Source organism: Miniopterus natalensis, chromosome 1 (genome assembly GCF_054644295.1).
Source record: "Miniopterus natalensis isolate mMinNat1 chromosome 1, mMinNat1.hap1, whole genome shotgun sequence".
NCBI lineage: Eukaryota > Metazoa > Chordata > Mammalia > Chiroptera > Miniopteridae > Miniopterus > Miniopterus natalensis.
Window position 1 is genome coordinate 112,361,200 of NC_142081.1, and position 19,123 is coordinate 112,380,322.

Genomic DNA, 19,123 nt, shown 5'->3' on the forward strand with positions numbered 1-19,123 from the left:
AAAAGAGAAATCTCTCCAGTTTCACAAAGGAGAAATGGCTGAAGGGCTCTGTCTTCTGTAACTGCTTCCTGCTGCCAAGGGGCCTAGATCTGCCCATCCCCAGGTTCAGAGGTCCTCGCTGTCTGACAGAGGAAGGGTGAAGCAAAAGGGAAAGAGTCCTTGTGCAGAGAAGAGGGATTCTGCAAAGTCCGTATCAGCCTGGCGTCCCAGGGAGGTGACATGGGCAATGTCCAGGAGGTTGATGTGTTAGACAAGCTGACATCCTTGTTGAATTCTAGAAATGACAAACTTGACAATTCAAAAGTGAGGAGGCATAACAACTAAAGGTCTAGTGAGAGGAAAAAACCATGTGATAAAAGGAAAGACTAACTTAGTGTCCCCAATCAGGTTGGAGGAATGGCCTCCCTGGAGGCAGGTGTGTTGACCTGTCTGAAGTCTTTTTGTCCACCATAATTAATCTAAAGCTAAGGGAAATATTCTCAGATATCCCCCATGAGAAATGGGGTCCTTTCTCTCTGACCTGTTTGGACAAAAAGGAAAGGCAGTTTCAAGTGAAACTGCTAAGACCATTCATGTTCCATTGATTCAATCAAGTCCAGACTGTTGGGCCTCATTTCAGAGGACGGTGATGTAGATGGCTTCTAAAGCGAGGCCTGTATTGTGTGAGGATGCAATCAGGTAAATACACACACAGGCATATATCCTATGAAAACAGAAACAAGAAAACACAAAGGTTGGTGCACAGGGCAAATCATAAACCAACTGCAAAGATTTCCAAATGCAAGGCTTTTGCCAGAATGAAAGCAAGCAGTGACAATCTGAGAGACTGAAGTTAGAACATCTGTGGTGAGGTCATTAGGTGCTGAGGCCTGTGTGGGATACACAGACACAGCCTTAAAAACAAAACTTTGAAGACACTTAACTGCACTGGAGTCCAATACCCACAGTTGGGCATTGTGGTTTTCATTGAAACATAATTTTTCTCCCTAATTTTTACCCCCATGTTTAAAGAGTCTGTATTAAGTCCAGTTTTAATTTGACTTGATTATTTGCATAAACACAACCAGAGTAGCAACTGATCAAATTGATGATACAGGCTTTCTCCAATTTGTTTGGCTGGAATCTCACTTATTCATAAGGAATCTTTAGATTGGCTTTTAGTCAGCAGTCAGCCCCTCAGGGCAGGGGAGCCAAGGCCACAGGTGCCATCAGGCTGTGCCCAGAACACCTGCAAATTTGGGTCACGTCCTCAAGTTCCAAATTTGAGGACTCCAAAGGTGTTTTGTTTTTAATCCTGGCCCAAGGATATTTTTCCCACTGCTTTTCAGAGAGGGCACAAAGGAGAGAGAGAGAGAGAGAGAGAAACATCAATGTGAAAGAGACTCATGGATTGGTTGCCTCCTGCACTTGCCCAGGACAGGGCCTGGGATCGAGCCTGCAACCAAGGTACGTGCCCTTGACCAGAATCAAACCTGGGACCCTTCAGTCTGGGCAGATGCTCTAACCACTGAGTGAAAACAGCTAGGGCCCCAAAGGTGTTTTGAGGTTCATCTCAACCGTCCTTTCTTCCCTGGAAAGATTGCCACCAATCACGTGGCCAAGCAAGGTGTCGGGTCATTTCTGCCATTGGCTTCAATCAGTTTGAGAGTCAATCTCAATTCCTTAAGGCTTTCTGGTGACATCCAGAATCTAGGTATGTCTCTCTTAGACATGGCATTCCAGTCAGTCTTGGTTAATAAGACTACACAGTATGGAACTGGTCTTACTGTATTTATGCAAAGAAATGTATTGCCATGACTCACTAAGAACTGCCAAATTCTGGAGGGATCAGGTAAAGAGAAAAATTAAAAGTGAGCAATTAGCATTCCCTAGATTGGCAAAGACATCTTGGAACTTTTAGATAGGCTTTTCTACTGGCAAACACACTGACATTTTAAGAGACATACTTCCATAAAGACAGGTATACAGCAAAAGTCACTGATTTTGCAAACCACAGGTGAACTGAATTAAACTGAGTGGCTTAGCCAGCTTAGGCTCAGATAAGATTTTATTTCTCAGAATATGCATTCCAATAGGTGACTCAGATAAGCCTACTGGAGGGCAAGTATTAACATTACAAAGGCAGGTTTTTTTTGTTTTTTTTTTTGTTGTTGTTTTAAGTTTTTATGAGTTTTATTAAATCCTTACGAAACAGAATACAAAATTGCGGCATTGACAGTTGGTGTCAAGGAAAACTTTTGAGCTGTATCAGTTTACCTGGTACAGTGGAGTTAAAGTGCTTGGATGTCTGGATCTCTTTTCCCCCACTTTAAAAAAAAAAATGAATTGTTTTCTGTTATACATCTTAACATGGAAACACTGCCATTTCCCCTTTCCCCAGCACCAGGGCAGCCTAGCAGCCTGGAACACCCTGGGAGCCAGGCGCCCATTCACAGTTAACAGTTCCAGCCAGCCCTGCGCGTTGCATTGTAGATGTGATGGGGGAAGAGTAAGTAGCTGTCCCACCTTTGAGAAAAAAATGCTGTTCATAGCTCAGCTTTCCAGACCCAAGTGACCATAGTGCCTATAGCTGGCGAGGCCCCATTTCCCTTACAAAAGTAGAACCCCCAGTTGATACATGGAATTACTGATGGGCAAGAAATGCTGGACGTGGGGGTGGCTGCACACCCCAGGGTCTTTGGAAAGGCCGCTCCACAGACTCAGGCAGCCAGACAGGCATCGGCCCCCAGACCAACAATCGTACAAGACTTGGGGGCCAGCAGTGTCTGAGCCCCCCAACCCACAAGGCCCCCTGACATTCAAGTATTCTTCAAGAATAGTAAAAGGAAGTCAACTGGTGTTCTTAAAAACTAATGAAACAAGATGAAAAACTGAATGCCAGAGGGCTATCCAGCGGGCCTGTCTGAAAGACCCAGCCAGAACCCAGGCTGAGCTGCCCACTGGCAGAAACGCGTGTGCATAAAGGGAATGCTTGCATTGCATAGTGTCTCCCACCCAAGGACAAAGAGGGGTGCCAGAGTTTCCTCGAGCTTAGCAGGTCATGTGACATCTGACCTGGACACTGGGGTGGGGGCAGGTTGGTTCCTGGGTACCCGAGGGAGGACATTTTCCTAAAGGTGGGCACAGAAGGAATGCTGCCTTTTGGGGGTGGGAGGGGGAACTCTTTGGGAACCTGGGTTAGCCCTGGCTGGGGGCGTGGGGGGGAGGGGGAGACAGGGCTGGCAGAGCTTCCATGTCAACCCAAGGGTGGATGGGGAAGGACACGGCCATGGTCAGACTGAGCCCTGAGAATGGGCACTCAGGTGCCCAGGGTGGGGGGTCTGCAGGTCCCCCATGTTGGCTGACGAGTGCCAGTCCAGCCCCTCCCATCCCTCCAGTGCCCTTGCTCTGGGTAGCCCCCGGTGGAAAGGGTGTGGGGTAGTGGCAATGGGTGCAGCCTCTCCCCATCAGCTGCAATTTAAGGTCAAGGTTGTCAGTGAGGGGTGGGGGGGGGGTGTCCATGTGGTTGGCTATTCACTCCAGCTGCCCACACCCAGGACGCCAGGGTGCCTTTGGGGACGAAAGGAGGTGCAAGGTCAGTCCAGCCTTGAGAACACTGTGAGGGCTGGGAAGGGGGAGGGGGCACACGTGTGTCCCAGGGCCCCCCAGCTCTGGAAGACGGCCAACGTCCTCCTCTCCTGAGTGGCACTGGGCAGGGGCCCTGGGCACAGGGCCTTCCACAGTACATGTGAGCATGTGGGGCCAGGGTGGCGGGGGAGCGGCATGTGCAGCACATGCGCCCTCTGCTCTTCTCCCAGGGCGCTGTTTACTTTTAACACCATTCAAAGGAAAAAAAAATGGGGGTGGGGGACAGAAAAAAAAGGAAAAACGCAAACAGCAAAAACTTTATATAAAAAGCTCCCCTCGGCTGCGCTGAGTGCCTCGGAACCGAGGGGGTGGGGTGGGGTGGCACAGCCTGCTGGTCCCTGGCTGGCAACAGCTTAAAAAAGTCTTGAGATCTGATGGGGGGGTGACCTGTGTACAGAAGGAGGGAGGGGTCGTGCGTGGTCCCTGCCAGGACCACAGGGGCTGCGGGCAGGCTGGCTCTGCCGCCGCTGGGCCAGCTTGGATGGGGACGGTGGGGACAGCCGCAGGCACCCGGAGGCAGCTCGGATGGCCACGGGCGGGCCCTGCCCCGCCGCCTCCAACGCGCCCTCCTCGCGCTGGGCCAGCTGCCGGTTCACGGCGATGGCCTCGGCTGCGAAGGGCCTGAGGCCTCTGGCGCAGCTGTTCCTCGGCAGGACCGTGGGCGTGGGCAGGATGTTTCTGGGGCGCAGCCCTGCACCCGGGATGCGGCGGGACCTGTGCAGCGCTCAGCCTCCGCTTGGCATCCGAACCAGCAGCTCTGCAGTGAGATCTTTGGCAGCGAAGGCGGCGTGGGCCAGTCCTCCTCAGGAAACTCAGACCTGCCTCTTGAAGGCCTGGAGCAGCATGTCCCGGCAGGCGGGGCGGGCCGCACCCCGTCCCAGCCGCAGCCGCTGCGCAGTGGCCCAGAGGGTGGACAGCCACCCAGCAGGATGCAGAGCATGACACCCAGGCTCCGGAGGGCGCAGCTTGTCTAGATGCCGGCCTCCTGGCTGAAGGCCTCCACCGCCTCGGGGGCACATACTCTGCAGAACCGCAGGGGTTAGCAGCTCGGGGTGGAGATGGGGGAGCAGTCACCACTGAGGTTGATGCCTCTGCCAGGTCAAAGTCGCAGATCTTCACGGGAGAGACCTGCCTGGGGTGTTTTCCAGCTTTAGGTCCCCGAGGGCAATGCCTTTGTTGTGCAGGAAATCCAAGGCGCTGGCCACGTCCTGCACGACCGCGCTGGCCTCCAGCTCATTAAAGTGCAGTCTGGTGACTGTGGCTTAGGATGGAGCCGCCCCGCATCTCCTCAAACACCGGGTAGCAGCGATCTTCCTCCTCGAAGAACTCAGTCGGCTCCAGGACGGTCCTGTGTCCCCGGCACTGACACAGCATCTCCGCCTCGGGAAACCCTGCTCCCGGTGAGGCCGGGCTGCTTCTCGGCGGCCCTGACGCGCTCCTGGCTGGTGGAGGCTGGGACGGGCTGCGCGCGGGCATGGGCGCCCTCCCCAGGCGCGTCCTCCTGCAGCTGGGAGGCGCCTTCGACCCTGCCCGAGGAGCTGTCAGTTGCCCGACACCGCTTCTTTTTCCTGCCCCTCTTGGCATCTGGGATGGCGATGGGCTGACTGGTGGGCATATCAGGGCGGGCTGGGCGCTCCAGGCTGCACTCAGTCTCCCCGGTGGGCTTGTTGCAGGGAGGCCAGCTCGGCAGGATGCTGCCCTTGAAGGAAGGGTGGAAGCCCTGAAGTTCGGCTGTTTTCTTCTGCACCATCCTCTGTCCGGGCCCCGCCAGCGGGGGAGGGGACGCAGGGCGGGGGGGGGGGGGGGGGGCGTGTGCGGGGGGCCGACGGGGAGAGGACCCGGGGTTGGGTTCCCGCCGGGGGCGCAGTTCCTTCACCGCCTCGGCCTCAGACGCACAGCCCGGATCCCGCTGCGCGGACCGCGGGGGGAACAGTGCCGCCGCCGCCCGCAAACCTCTCCACCCCGGCTGCAGCCCAGAGGAGCCCAAAGGCAGGTTTTTTGTTTTGAAGAGGGGACATCAGGAGGTTTCCTGTCTTGGCACTACTCAGCAGCAGTGGGTATCCACTCACTTCACACCTGGTAAAATTGTACTTTCTGATGAAGAAGCATTTTAAGTTGACACTTGTGATCGAAACATTTGGTATACTTTTTAGAGAATCTGAAAACCAGGAATAGAGGAAGTACCTAATTTTTGTTAAAAGAGACTCAGTAAAGAGTTAAAGTTATATAAACTATGGAAGTTGGTTAAGATCATTTGGATTAAGACTTTCCACGTAAAGATTTTTTTTTTTTTTTGGAAATGTCATTCAGCAACAAAATGAAGCCTAAATTTAAAAGATAAAGTGAAAATGTTTAAAAATCACACATAAGCGAGGAAACAGCAAAACTAGTAGTAGTAAGAGAAAGTCAGGGGAGATAGGGCATTTATCACATTGTTTCCTCTAATGCTTTTCTGGGTTTAAGCGGAAAATTTTCTTCTTGTCTGATCGCTGTGGCTAGGACTTCTAGTACTATGTTGAATAAGAGTCATGAAAGCAGGCATCCCTGTCTTATTCCTGGTCTTAAGGGAATCACTTAGTTTTTGCCTGTGGAGTGTGATGTTGGCTGTAGGTTTGTCATATATGGCCTTATGCTGAAATATCGCTCTATTCCCACTTTGTTGAGAGTTTTTATCATAAATAGGTGCTGGATTTTATCAAATGTTTTTTCTGCATCTATTGGTATAATCATGTGATTTTCACCTTTCATTTTGTTTATGTGATGTATCACATTTATTGATTTGCGTATATGGTACCAACCTTTTATCTCCGGGATAAATGCCACTTGATCATAGTGTATGATCTTTTTAATATATTGCTAGATCCAATTTGCTAGTATTTTGTTGAGAATTTTAGTATCTATGTTCATCAGGGATATTGGCCTATAATTTTCTTTCTTTGTAGAGTCTTTATCTGTTTTTAGAACTGGAATAATGCTGGCCTCATATAAAGAGCTTGGAAGTCCTTGCTCCTGGATTTTTAGAATAGTTTGAGAAGGATAGGTGTTAGCTTCTCTTTGAATGTTTGGTAAAATTCACTTGTGAAGCCATCCAGTCCAGGACTTTTTTTTTGCTGGAAGTATTTTGCTTACTGCTTCAATTTTATTAGTTATAATCAGCCTATTCATGTTTTCTGATTCTTCCTGGTTCTGTTTTGGAAGTCTGTTATGTTTCTAGGAATTTATCCATTTCACCCATGTTGTCCAATTTGTTTACATACAGTTGTTCACAGTATTTTCCTATAATCCTTTGTATTTCTGTGGTATCAATTACTACTTTACCTCTTTTATTTCAGATTTTATCTGGGTCTTTTCTGTTTCTTGATGAGTCTGGCTAAAGGTTCATCAATCTTGTTTATCTTTTCAAAGAACCAGCTCCTGGTTTCATTGATCTTTTGGGTTTTTTTTTGTTTTTTAGTCTCTATGCCATTTATTTCCACTTTGATCTTTATTATTTTCTTTCTACTTACTCTGGGCTTTGTTTGTTGTTGTTTTTCTAGTTCTTTCAGATGTAGGGTTAATTTTTTTTTAGATTTTTCTTGCTTCTTGAGGTAGGCCTATAGTGCTATGAACATCCCTCTCAAGACTACTTTCACTGTGTCTCATAGATTTTGTAGTGGTGCATGTTCATTTTCATTTGTTTCTAGGTAATTTTTAATCTCTTCATTGATGGCATTATTAACCCATTCATTGTTTAATAACATGCTATTTGGCCTCCATGTGTTTGAATGTTTTAGAGCATACAATGGGGGTAAAGACAACTCTTCAAGAAATGGTACTGGGAAAATTCGACAGGTACATGCAAAACACGAAACTAGACCACCAGCTTACACAAGAATAAACTCAAATGGATTGCACACTCTCATTACTGCCAACGTGGTAATGTGTGATTCCTTTCTCAATTCCATATTCAATCGTTGCCAAGTAAATCCTATTCTTTCTTTGTAATATTCTATTCCCACTGCCTGGGCCTTGAGTTCAGGACATTAAATATTTTCACCCAAACTGCAACCACCATCTTTTAAAAAAATTTTTTTTATTGGTTTTTAGAGAAAGAGGAAGGAAGAGGGAGAGAAAGAAACATCGATGCAAGAGCACATCAGTAGGCTGCCCCCTGCGTGCCTCCTGCTGGAGATCGATCCCCAAACCCAGGCATGTGCCCTGATGGCAGAATCAGAGCAGCAACACTTTAGTGCACAGGATGCCGCCCAACCAACTGAGCCACACCAGCCAGGGCACAACCTCCATCTTCTGAAGCATTCTCTAATTTCTCATGCAATTCATCTTATACTCGAGTGACAAATTAATTTTCCTAAACCACAGATGTGACCCATCACTTCACTACCTAAAATATTTGTTCCTCAATATACAAGTCAAATCCAAAAACTTTTTCAGCTTGGCATTTACAGCCCTCCATTATCTGGTCTTTATTAATACTTTTTCATCTCTGCCACCCACTATTTCCTTACCTTGTGCTCCAGCCAAACATAGCTAAATTTAATCATATCTGAAAACTCCTTGAATAGTCCCTATATTCTTTCTTTTTTTAATGCTCACCCGAGGACATGTTCATTGATTTTTCTTCAGAGAGAGGGTATGAGAACGGGGGGAGGGGGGTGAAACATTGATGTGAGAGTAGCAGCAGTTGCCTCCTGCATGTGCCCCAGCCTAAGCCAGGTATTGAACCCACAACCTTGGTATGCACCCTGACCGGGAATCGAACCTGCCACCCTTTGGTGTACGGGACAACGCTCCAACCAACTGAGCCACACTGGCCAGGGCTCTCTATCTTCACTTATGTCATTTCTCTCCTCCCACCCCCAACCTGATTAACAGTCTCCATTCATTTGTAGCTTTCAGAAGCTTACCCAAACTTTGGTTCAAATAATCTCATTTTTCAAAAATCTTCCTCCATCCTGACTCTAATATATGTAAAGGCTATTTTTAATATCACTTATACTGCATTTCTACTATAGTTACCTGTGTAATTCATATCCTTCCTGTTAAGATTATAAGCAACTTGAGATATGAATGGCTGACTCATTTGTCTTCCCACAGGACACTGCACATGGCTGACATTCAATAAATATTAAATACATGTTGAATTTATAATAAAATATGTACATAAGATAATAGCACCGTTCATAAAATTATATAGGAAGTTTCCTTCATTTTCTAATGGAGAAAAAACACTGCCAAGAGAGTTTTTTGTTTTTTGTTTAAGTTACCTTAATTATTTTCTGTAAAGGCAGATTAAAAAGTGCATTTCCCCTAACATTGACCAGTATACCTTCCACCTCTTATGTGTACATGAATAGTTATAAAAACTTCCTTGGCTCAAAATATAAAATTGCTTTCCAAGGTTACAATTTTACATAATTATAGGTACCTAGTGATCATACACTCAATCGCCTTACCACTGAAAACAGTACTGTGGAAGGAAATGGCTTGCCTGGAGGCTGCCCCCAAGCCCACAGCGCTGAGACAGCCCCACTTGTTTTAGAGAAGGGCCGTCACAGTATAATTGTACTGTTCTGTTTTGCTTCCTCCACACCCCCATGACATCGATCAGCCCAAATGTTTGTTTACAGCCCATACTTCCAGGTTCACAAGTTAAAAATAATAGGCTTTAGGTTAAACAATTAACTCAGCAAAGATTTACTGAACAAGTACTATGTGGAAAGCACTGTTGGGGACACAGAAATTAATAAGACACAATTTTCATCTTCTGGAACTCATGATTAAATGCACAACACACACGTTAACAGCTCCATTATCAAGCAGATGATGTAAGTGCTAAAAAGCTTCCAACAGGGTGCAAACTAAGCTCTATAAAGAGAGAGAAATCTGAGATGAATTTAATCCGAATTATCAGGGAAACTTCAAATGAAAGATGGGTTTCTTTTTAAATCAAGCGATAACATTGAAGATTTTAAAGATTATTTTTGAGTAAATAACTTCATTTGTTTTAAGCATTTTTATTCACTAGAACTACAACAGAATTGCGTTTTTCCCATTGAAAAGGTAACTGATTTGACATGAGTTAAAATTTTAGTTATATGGATTTATTTATAGCTCACCTTGAAACACAGGGAAATGTATTTTACAGACAAAACTTGTGGCCTGTTCAAAGGAAAGAAACAATGTACCCAATAATCTATATTAATATTTACTTAAAATTATACTCTCAGAGAATGGCTAGGTACATATAAATGGGCCAATTTTTACAGAAATTTGTTCAGCATTTCTGTAGTCCATTAAAAGGGTAAATACTGAACTGAAAATAAAATTCAGGGCCCTAGATTCATTTTTCATTCATACGACCGCCTCCTGCAGCACCGGCTTCTTCCAGGTACATGGCCAGAGGTCTGACTCAGGCCTAGAAGCATTTGCTTTTCAAGTGAGCTCCACCGACACCATTTCTAGACTTAGATTCTCCCTTAAGGATTCAGAGCTGCCGTGACCTGATGCTGGACACGCTGAACACTGTGGGACAGAGGAAAGGACCGCACTCATCTCAGCTTAAAATTAGGGGCACAGAGGGGCGGGCAAGTCCCAGCTGACAGGTGCCAATGGGGGACATTTTAAGAAGAAGAAATTATGACAAGACAGGAGTGACCGCAAACTGGGGACCATGCAGAAAGGAGTACGGTATTCCAAACGGCTACTATTTTTTTAAAAACTTCCAGCTCTTCATTACATTACAGAATTCATCACACGTTTTGTAATTACTGACCGGTTCAACAACAAATTAGGAAAAAGTTTTAGGATAAATTCTATGCAGTTTTACAAGACATTTGCATTTAAATATTCCATTCAAACCAATCTCTTGAGATTCCCTATAAATACAAAGGAACTAAAATCAGATGATAGGTTCAGGCAGGGGAAGCTGGGAACGAATAACTAATATAAATTTGGGATCGGGCTACAGGGTGCAGTGAGTGTCCTGCTCCAGGAGCCGGCGGGGACCCCAGTGGATGGGTTGAGCGCAGGAATATTTGCGCCCCGCGGGCCCCCGACACTGATTCCACAGCCGGGGCTCCGTCCCTCCTTCCTCAGCTCCTGGGCCCCGGCAGGTCACCCTTTCAACCCGCAGGGCCGCTCTCCCCGCAAACATGACTCCCCTGCAGGCGGTGAAGCCGCCCTCACGCACTCCCCTGCTCACCTTCCCCCTCGCAGGGAGCTGTCGCCAAGGTGGGGGAAGGTCGCCCCCAGGGAGCTCCGGGAGGTGGTCCCACAGGCGGGTGGGCCGCAGCCTCGGGGGAAGGGAAGTGGGCGGCCTCTGAGGGGGGGGCTGAGGGCGGGTGCGAGCCCTGGGGGTGGGGGTGGGGGTGGGGGTGGGGGTGGGGGTGGGGGTGGGGGTGGGAGAGGGAGGCGGGCGGGCGGGGTTGTGCCCAGGTGACCGAGACTAAGTCCCATGGCACCGAATTGAGCGTTTGGAGATTTATTTGGCCACCGTCGGAGGCTCCAGGGCTCCTGCCCTAAACAAACCCGCAGCCCCAGCAGTGTTTGCGGGAGGATATAAAGGCAGAGAAACAAACTCCTCTCTGTCTGGGAAGGGGAGCAGCTGGGTCGGGGCGCGGCGGGGAGCTGGCGGGGCCGCGGCGGGAGCGGAGCCCCGGCTCATTGACTCTCCAGTCGGCGTCCTCGGGGGGCCGCTCCTCTGCGCAGGGAGGGGGGAGGGCAGCGCTTCTGCGGGAGGGTCCGCTGCTCTGGCTCAGCCTAAAGTGGCGGCTGCAGGGTGGAGGGTGGGGCGCTGTGCTTCAGGCGGCTGGGCCCGGGTCCGAGCGCACCCCGCCCGCTCCGCCCGGAGGAAGAGCCGCCCTCACCCGGAGAGGAGAAATCCCCCAACTTCGGAGAAATGCGCCCCCTCCCCACGCCGCCGGGAAAGAAAACCTTTGGGGGGGGCCTCCTGGGCTGGAGGCTGACTTGTGGGGAAGGGGGACTTCCGTTCCTCCAGCGGGTGCGGGGCCGGGCCAGGCGGGGCTGGGGCGGGGGCGCTGCGTCCCCTCCAGCCCTGTCTCCGCGCAGCAGGGAGGGTGAAGGAGGGAAAGACACTCACCTTCCTGCAAACGGGAATTTAAAAAGCTGGGGCAGCAATACTCATATCTGACAAATAGACTTCAACATGAAGGCCACAGCAAGGGACAATAAGGCCCCTACACACTAAAGGAACGGATCCAACAAGGGGCATAACCCTGTAAGCACATGTGCGCCCCAGACAGGAGCACCTCAATATGAAAAGAGCTTCTGCAGACGTTAATGGAGACATCGGCAGCAATGCAGCCATGGGAGGGACTTCAACATCCCGCCCACCTCACTAGGGAGATCTCCCGGACAAAAATCAGCAAGGGAACAGGGGCTCTAAATGACACACTAGGTTAGATGCATTTAATCAACATTTACAGAACATTCCACCCCAAAGCCGCAGAAGAAACACTCTTCTCAAGGGCACACAGGACATTCTCAAAGATGGACACATGTTAGGATACAAAACAAGTCTCCACAAGTCCAAGAAGATTTAAGTCACATCAAGCACCTTCTTGAATACAGTGCCAGTGGGAACGCAGACTGGTGCAGCCACGGTGGAAAACAGTGTGCAGTTTCCTCAGAAAATTAAACATGGAACTGCCAATTAACCCAGCGAGCCCACTGCTAGGAATATATCCTAAGAAACCCAAACACCCTGTATCCATAGCAGCACAATTTACAATAGGTAAGATCTGGAAACAGCCCAAGTGCCCATCAGTAGATGAATACATTAAAAAACTGTAGCACATTTTCACCATGGAATACTACACAGCTATAAAAAAGGATCTCTCACCTTTTGAGTCAGCATGGAGGGACCTGGAGAGTATTATGCTAAGTGAAATAAGCCAGTCAGAGACAGACAAGTACCACAGGATCTCACTCATATATGAATCTAATGAACAGAACAAACCAATGAACAAAATAGATCCTGAGAAGCACAGAACAGACTGACAAACCTCAGAGGGAAGGTGGAGGTGAGGGGTGGGGAGCGATTAACCTAAGAATTTATATGCATATAAGCATAACCTGTGGGCACAGACAATAGTGTGGTGAGGGTTTGGAAAGGGGGGATGCTGCTAGGTACAGGGGATCAATGGGGGCAAAGGGACATCTGTAATACTTTCAACAAGAAAGATAAATTTAAAAAAAACAACAAAAAAACCACACCACAGAACCTAAAAGTATATCCCAAAGACAAAAAGAACTACAAAGAAATCCTAAATTAAATCCAGTTATTTTAGTGTTAGTAAAACAATATTTGTATTGTTATTTTGAAAATATTAGATATACACATATTCTATGTTAAAGCAAATAAGTAATTATGTTGATGTTATTAGGATCTCAGGTTTTCAGGGTAAAAATACACAAATATTTTCCCCCCAAACGTTTTTATAATTTATATATTTTTCAAGATGTTAAGCAAAAATTCTATAATCTTCCATTGATTTGAAAACATCAGTATGAATTCATGATATATTTTTCCCTTTCTATGAAAATATGTTTCCTAGTCTGTCCACTAAAAAGACCTGAAAGAAATGATGCCTAGTGGCAATGGGCTTTCCTACTCACTATCACCTAGATGGTGGTCTCTAAACACTATTTCCCAATAAAAGTAGCTAGACTTCCTTGCCCAGGTCTAATACAGGACACTTACAAAATGCCCCTTAAGTATCTTGTCATGCCAGAAAGAAAGGACCTATCAGAATACTAGGGCCAAAAAAAAAGATCATTATCCACAGGGGTTCCCACTCCCTAAAGATGGGACAATTTAAACATGACTACAGTGGATTGAATCACATATAACCCATGTGTTATAAATCTATACAATTCCATGAGTTCATAAAGATGCTTAACAAAAAGTAAAACTATAAACATTTGGAAGTAGCTCTTCTGAAAACTGGTGATGAAAGGGAAAGTATCAGGCACTAATTCTGCTTTCCTCATAAAATCTGTACTTCAGAGTAATAATTGGATGACAAGGGAAAAGTCTTTATAGAAGAATTCCAGCTAATCAGAGCTAAAGCAATAATAAAAATGTAAAACTCACCATGTTTCAAGCCTTAATAAGATAATGCATCCAAGCAATGAATCAAGGGATGCCAAAACCCTTCCATGAAAGGTGGATCAGGTTCATTCTGTCAATCTTTTGATTTTTGTGTATGTTTAAATGTTTCCATAATAAATGTTTCATCTTTAGGTTCCTTGTTCCTAGCATAGCACCTGGCATGTAAGAGTCAACCATTTTTTGTTTTATGTGACTCAGTTCAATCATGCCTTATCTGTGTTCCTCAAACAGCTCCCCATTTTTAGGAAATCTTTTGTTTCTGTCTAAACCTGTGCTGCTCACACTTCAATGTGCCTGAGGGTCGTGGAGTGGGACTGGAGGTTCTGCGTTTCTAATAAGCTCCAGACGGTGATGCGTTTCCTTGGCTGTGGACCGTGCTTTGGGTCTCAAGGATCTGAACCAGTGATGTAGTTAGTGGACAGGATGTGACCTCATATCCAACTACAGGAATAAGAAATAGAAATACATTATAGCTGTTTACTCATTCCACCCATTTTAGGGCACAGCATTGAAAAAAAATTTACCACATTGAGCAAGTTCACCCAGCCCATCAACCGCCACTGTTGGACGGGGCTGTGGGAGCCCCTGGCTGCCATCGGGCTGCGTCTGGGATGATGCCGCAGCCGGTCATGGCCCGGGGACGGCCACATGCTGCGGGAAACAGTGCGCGGGAAAGGCGGCAGAGAGCTAGGGCCAGACAGTATGTATTTGTTGGCTTTGTTGGCCACAGGGTCTGTTGGAACATGAGAGTAGACAATATGTGAACAAAAGGAAGGGGTTGTGTTCCAATAGACCTTTATTCACTGCAATTCAAGTTTCATATAATTTTCACATATCACAAAATATTATTCTTCCTTTGATCTTCTACCAACATCTTAAAAATACAGAAAATGTTCTTAGTTCACAGGTTGTAAAGAAACAGCAGGTTACATTTCAGCCATAGTTTGCCAACCACTGGCTTAAAAGATGGAAAGTCAGTTATTCTTATTTTTGGGTTGTTGCTTTCTTACTGCTACTATATATTTTTTCAACCCACTCAAAAAGTGCATATTCCTAAAAAGTAGACCCCCAGCTCATGCTTTCTCAGAGCGCAGGGATCTTCTCAGGGGTGTTTTTAATCTCTCTCTGAGGGTGAATTCCAATACAAATCGGTATCTTCACACCAACACCTTTCAGCAACATTACCAGGTCTTAGCTCCCACAGAGAAGGTCATTACAACCAGCTACTGCAGTTCATGCTAAGGTATTCATTGGAGTGTTACTTAGAATAAATTTTAGAAACCAAACAAGCAGTTAAATAGAAATTATGGAATTATGTGATTCTATCAGGTCACCACTAAGTGGAAAAATACTGGTAGAAGAATAGAATTTACAATGTGATCACGTTTTACGCATTGATGAAACAAGTGTGATTTGTAATATTTAACATCAATCTAAATACACTCACAGATTTACTGAAAGATTAGAAATATATTTAACCCCGAGGTACCAAAGGAGTTTTAGAATAGACTCTATTTTTATAAGGTATCCTAAATGTCAGGCTACAGTTTGAAGCTGTGTATCATGTTCTTCAATATTAGAGTTCTGCTCAATCTAAGTTTTGGGTACAGCAAAAAGTTGAAGTGTGGCTCAGTTATGTTCCACTGAGTTGCAAGAGAGCTTTAGCATATCAAGGATAAAGGGCTTCCACTCTTAAGGACAATCAGATCATGAACGGAATGAACCTTCTGTTGATAAACATAAACCCCAGGTATATAATCTACATCCTAAAGTCAAATTCATTCACAGAAAACCACTTGTACATATAGTGTAAGCTGCTGCTGTAATGAAAAGCAAGCACTTCTCAAAGTCCATAAACTTTAATTCACCACTTGCTAATATCTTTCCTATTGTACACCAAACATTATATGATATTTCTATCATATATCCTTCCCTATTAATAAGTGGGTCCTTCTGGGGCTCTCTTGGACCTTTCTTTCTGCAGAAAGAATTAGACTTTGCTCTAGGTTCTGAAATAGGACAGAATGATCTATTAATTGAATGATCTCAATGTCCATTCTGAACTCAGAGACACTCCCTATCCCAAAATTGTGTAGAACCATATTTCCCAATGTAGCCTCCCAGAGTTTCTGCAGTGAGATCAAATAACAATGTCAAGATATAAAAATTAAATATTCCAAATTAAATTTTATAAAATATTTTCCAAATTATGTAAATATGTAGTGATGTTCCAAAATTAAAATAACTTCTCTCATTAATTTCCTAGTGACATAATTAAAGGATTATAATCTTAAAAAATTAAAATCCAAAATCTTTCTGTTGAAGTCCAAAAGGGCGAAAGTGTAAAAAAGTCCTGATGTCCTTGCGCATTACTAATCCAAAGAAATTAAAGTCCCGAATCCCACCTTAAAGGCCGGGGTCATTCTTTGCAGCGCCCCCTCCTGCCCGACTTCAGGGAGAGGAGCCCCGGGTCTGCGTTCCTTCGGCAGCTGCGGCCTTTCCGGGAGGCGAGCGCAGGACAGCGAAACCCTGTGTGTCCACCGCGGAGCGGCTCGGGAGCCCCCCTCGCGGGGACTCAAAGCACAAAAAATTTACACAGCAATTGTTTCCCACGCCTACACATTTTAGAAAACAAAGCAGTCCCCAACTTCCATTCCAGTTATCACGCATACAGTCATGGTCCAAAACCCAGAACTTAGTATTGTCAAAGACCATGCTAGAAACTCAGAAGGATCCAAACAAGGAATAATGGCTCCAACTTCACCCACATGCTGACCAGCCCGGGATGCTTGCTGGGCCCATGGTCACGGGAGACAAGTGCTGTCCCTCCACCCAGCAGGACAGTGTCAGTCAGTCTAGTAAGAAATGAGGAACGCCACACGCGACAAAACGGGGGAACTTTGCCATCACGCTGAGTGAAAGGTGCCAACCACAAGAGGCTACACAATGACTGATCCCATTTCTAGGCAATGTCAAGAACGGGCAAATCCATAGGGAAAAATAAAAGCGGATTTGCCGTGACCAGTAGACCGGGGAGGGGAGAGTTGGGACTCAGGGCTTATATGAGCAGGGTTTCTTTTTGGTGTGATGGAAATACTCTGGAATTAGGGAGTGGTGATGGTTTGACAACATGGCTGATGGACTAAGAATCACTGACTTGTACACTTTCAAACAGTGAATGTTACGTTACATCCCAATTTTTAAAAAGCAATTGGGAGAAACCCCCCATAGCGGTTCAGTCTGACCCCGTGGGATTCACTGTGCAGCCAAGATGTAACAGGGGCTGTAATTCACTCGCACACCCGGTTGTCATTTAAGAAATTCCTGCCTTTGTCTTTAGAGTGCGCGGTGGCCGCAGGCCCGGGGGGGCCTCACTGAGAGTCCCCCCGCAGCCTTTCCAGTCTCAGCTTTGACTTCGCGCTGCGGGCCCGCGTCCCGGCGCCTTCACGCTGCAGGGCGCTGGGCTCACCTCGGGACGCGGTCTCCACGCTGTCCCCGAGCCGGTGCTGGCCCCGGGCCACAGCGCCGCTCCGTTTGCTGTGACTGCCTCAGCAGGGAGCCTCCTCCCCAGGGAAGGCTGTCCCGCCCGCGGGTCCCCACGGCCGTCCCAGCTGGAGAACTGCAGCCAGTTCTGGGAGGAAATGGCCCTGCGAAGTGGCCCCGGCGGCCTCCGTGTCATCCCGCCGCAGGGGTGTCCCCGGGCCCAGGCCTGGTGCCCGCGCTGCCCCGTTTCCTCCGCCCGCGGCTCCAGCGGGACGTCCCAGGGGCCCGCTCAGGGGCCTCTGCCCTTCCCTCCAGCGGCGCCGCGCCCTCTGCCGGCCTGAGCACTTTCTTCTTCCTTCCCATTGATCTTTGCTTGAGACGCTTTCCTAATATATTCCTTTGGATCTTATTTTATGCAGTTTTCCACAGTGAGATGTGTGGGAACAGCAAGCTCTGCGCCTACCAAAAGCACCTGCTATTGAAACAGATTTTATCCACAACTAAATTTCCCGGATTAGATACCCCCCAGGAGAGATCATCCCATCAGACCACCATCTGTAAGAAAATCAATAACCCAGTCAATACACTCTTTCCTTTCCCTCCCTCCCTTATAGTTCATCTTTTCTGTGTCTTCCCTCCAATCTTAACCATAGTTTCTTGAACCCGTTTTCCCAGGTTACAGCAGACAATGAACGGTCTCCTTAGAGTCACTCATTTGTTTAGGTTTAACACTCACCTAACCTGACTTCCCCTTTCAAACCTGTCCTGATATTCTGTAGCCCATTCATCCATGTTCCAGCATGTATCAGCACTTCACAGATTTTTTCTTTTAATACTTATCTAATGCCTCTGGGGAGTTTGTGGATGATAACTCTTTCATTGGGTATAGAATTTTTTATTTTTTGTTAATTCTCACCTGAGGGTATTTTTCTCATTTACGTTTAGACAGAGTGGAAGGGAGGGAAGGAGGGAGCGTGAGAGAGAAACACTGATGTGAGACAGAGACACATCGATTGCTTGCCTCCCACGCTCGCCCTGACTGGGGCCAGGGATGGAACCTGCATCCAGATCTGTGCCTTGACCAAGAATCAAACCCTTTGGTGCACAGGCCAATGCTCTAACCACTGACACACACCGGCCAGGGCTAACACTATTCTTTTAGTAAAAGTATCTTTTCACTAAAAATTGACACAGCACACACATAGAAATGCTGTACACAAAACAGTTTATCATTAATCTTATAACAGCAAGGAAAAATGATTGATATTTTTTATGGCCCAAATGATATATTTATTTTTTAAATGGAACAAATGTTAGGCCAGTGTACTTCAGTACAACTGCTAATAATAAATACGTGCGTGGACCACACACACAGTGGACTAATGGGCTGTAACTAGCCTGATGTTGACCTGGACCCAGCTCCGACACGGAAAGGAAACTCTGGACACTGGCTTTACTTTTAGCTCCACCGAAATCCCAGCTCCACTTCTCTGACTGGACTAAGGGAGATGGGGCTTTGGAAACCCAGGGGTGTAATTCCGTGGAAATAAAGCTTCTTACCAAACCTCATCCTCCCGTGGGGGCCTCCAGAAATGCTTCTTCCAGCGGTACCCCAAGACCACACTTCCACCCATAACAATTTGTTACAGAGCCAGAGAAAACTAACACACTAATAAAGGACACCTACTTTTAAAACCCACTATCTACATAATCATAGAGAGATATTCTGTTTTTCCTTTGCAATTTTGACAAGAAGTGGATACCAACTCTTCTCCCACCCTTTTTTGAAACCCTGCTTACATAAGAAAAATAATATTCTAGGCATTGGAAAAGAAGCAACAAAACTATCACAATTTATAGATTACATGTCTGTTCATGTAG

The 19,123-nt window shown here is 46.6% G+C and overlaps 1 protein-coding gene and 1 pseudogene across 1 annotated transcript in view; one reads left to right on the plus strand and one right to left on the minus strand.

Annotated features, from left to right (window-relative positions):
• LOC148094317 (cyclin-Y-like protein 1) overlaps nt 1-19,123 on the plus strand; it is a 354,769-nt gene that overhangs the window by 127,853 nt on the left and 207,793 nt on the right. The gene's annotated exons all lie outside the window — the stretch shown is intronic.
• On the minus strand, nt 1,802-5,377 carry LOC148094319 (MAP kinase-interacting serine/threonine-protein kinase 2 pseudogene; annotated as a pseudogene).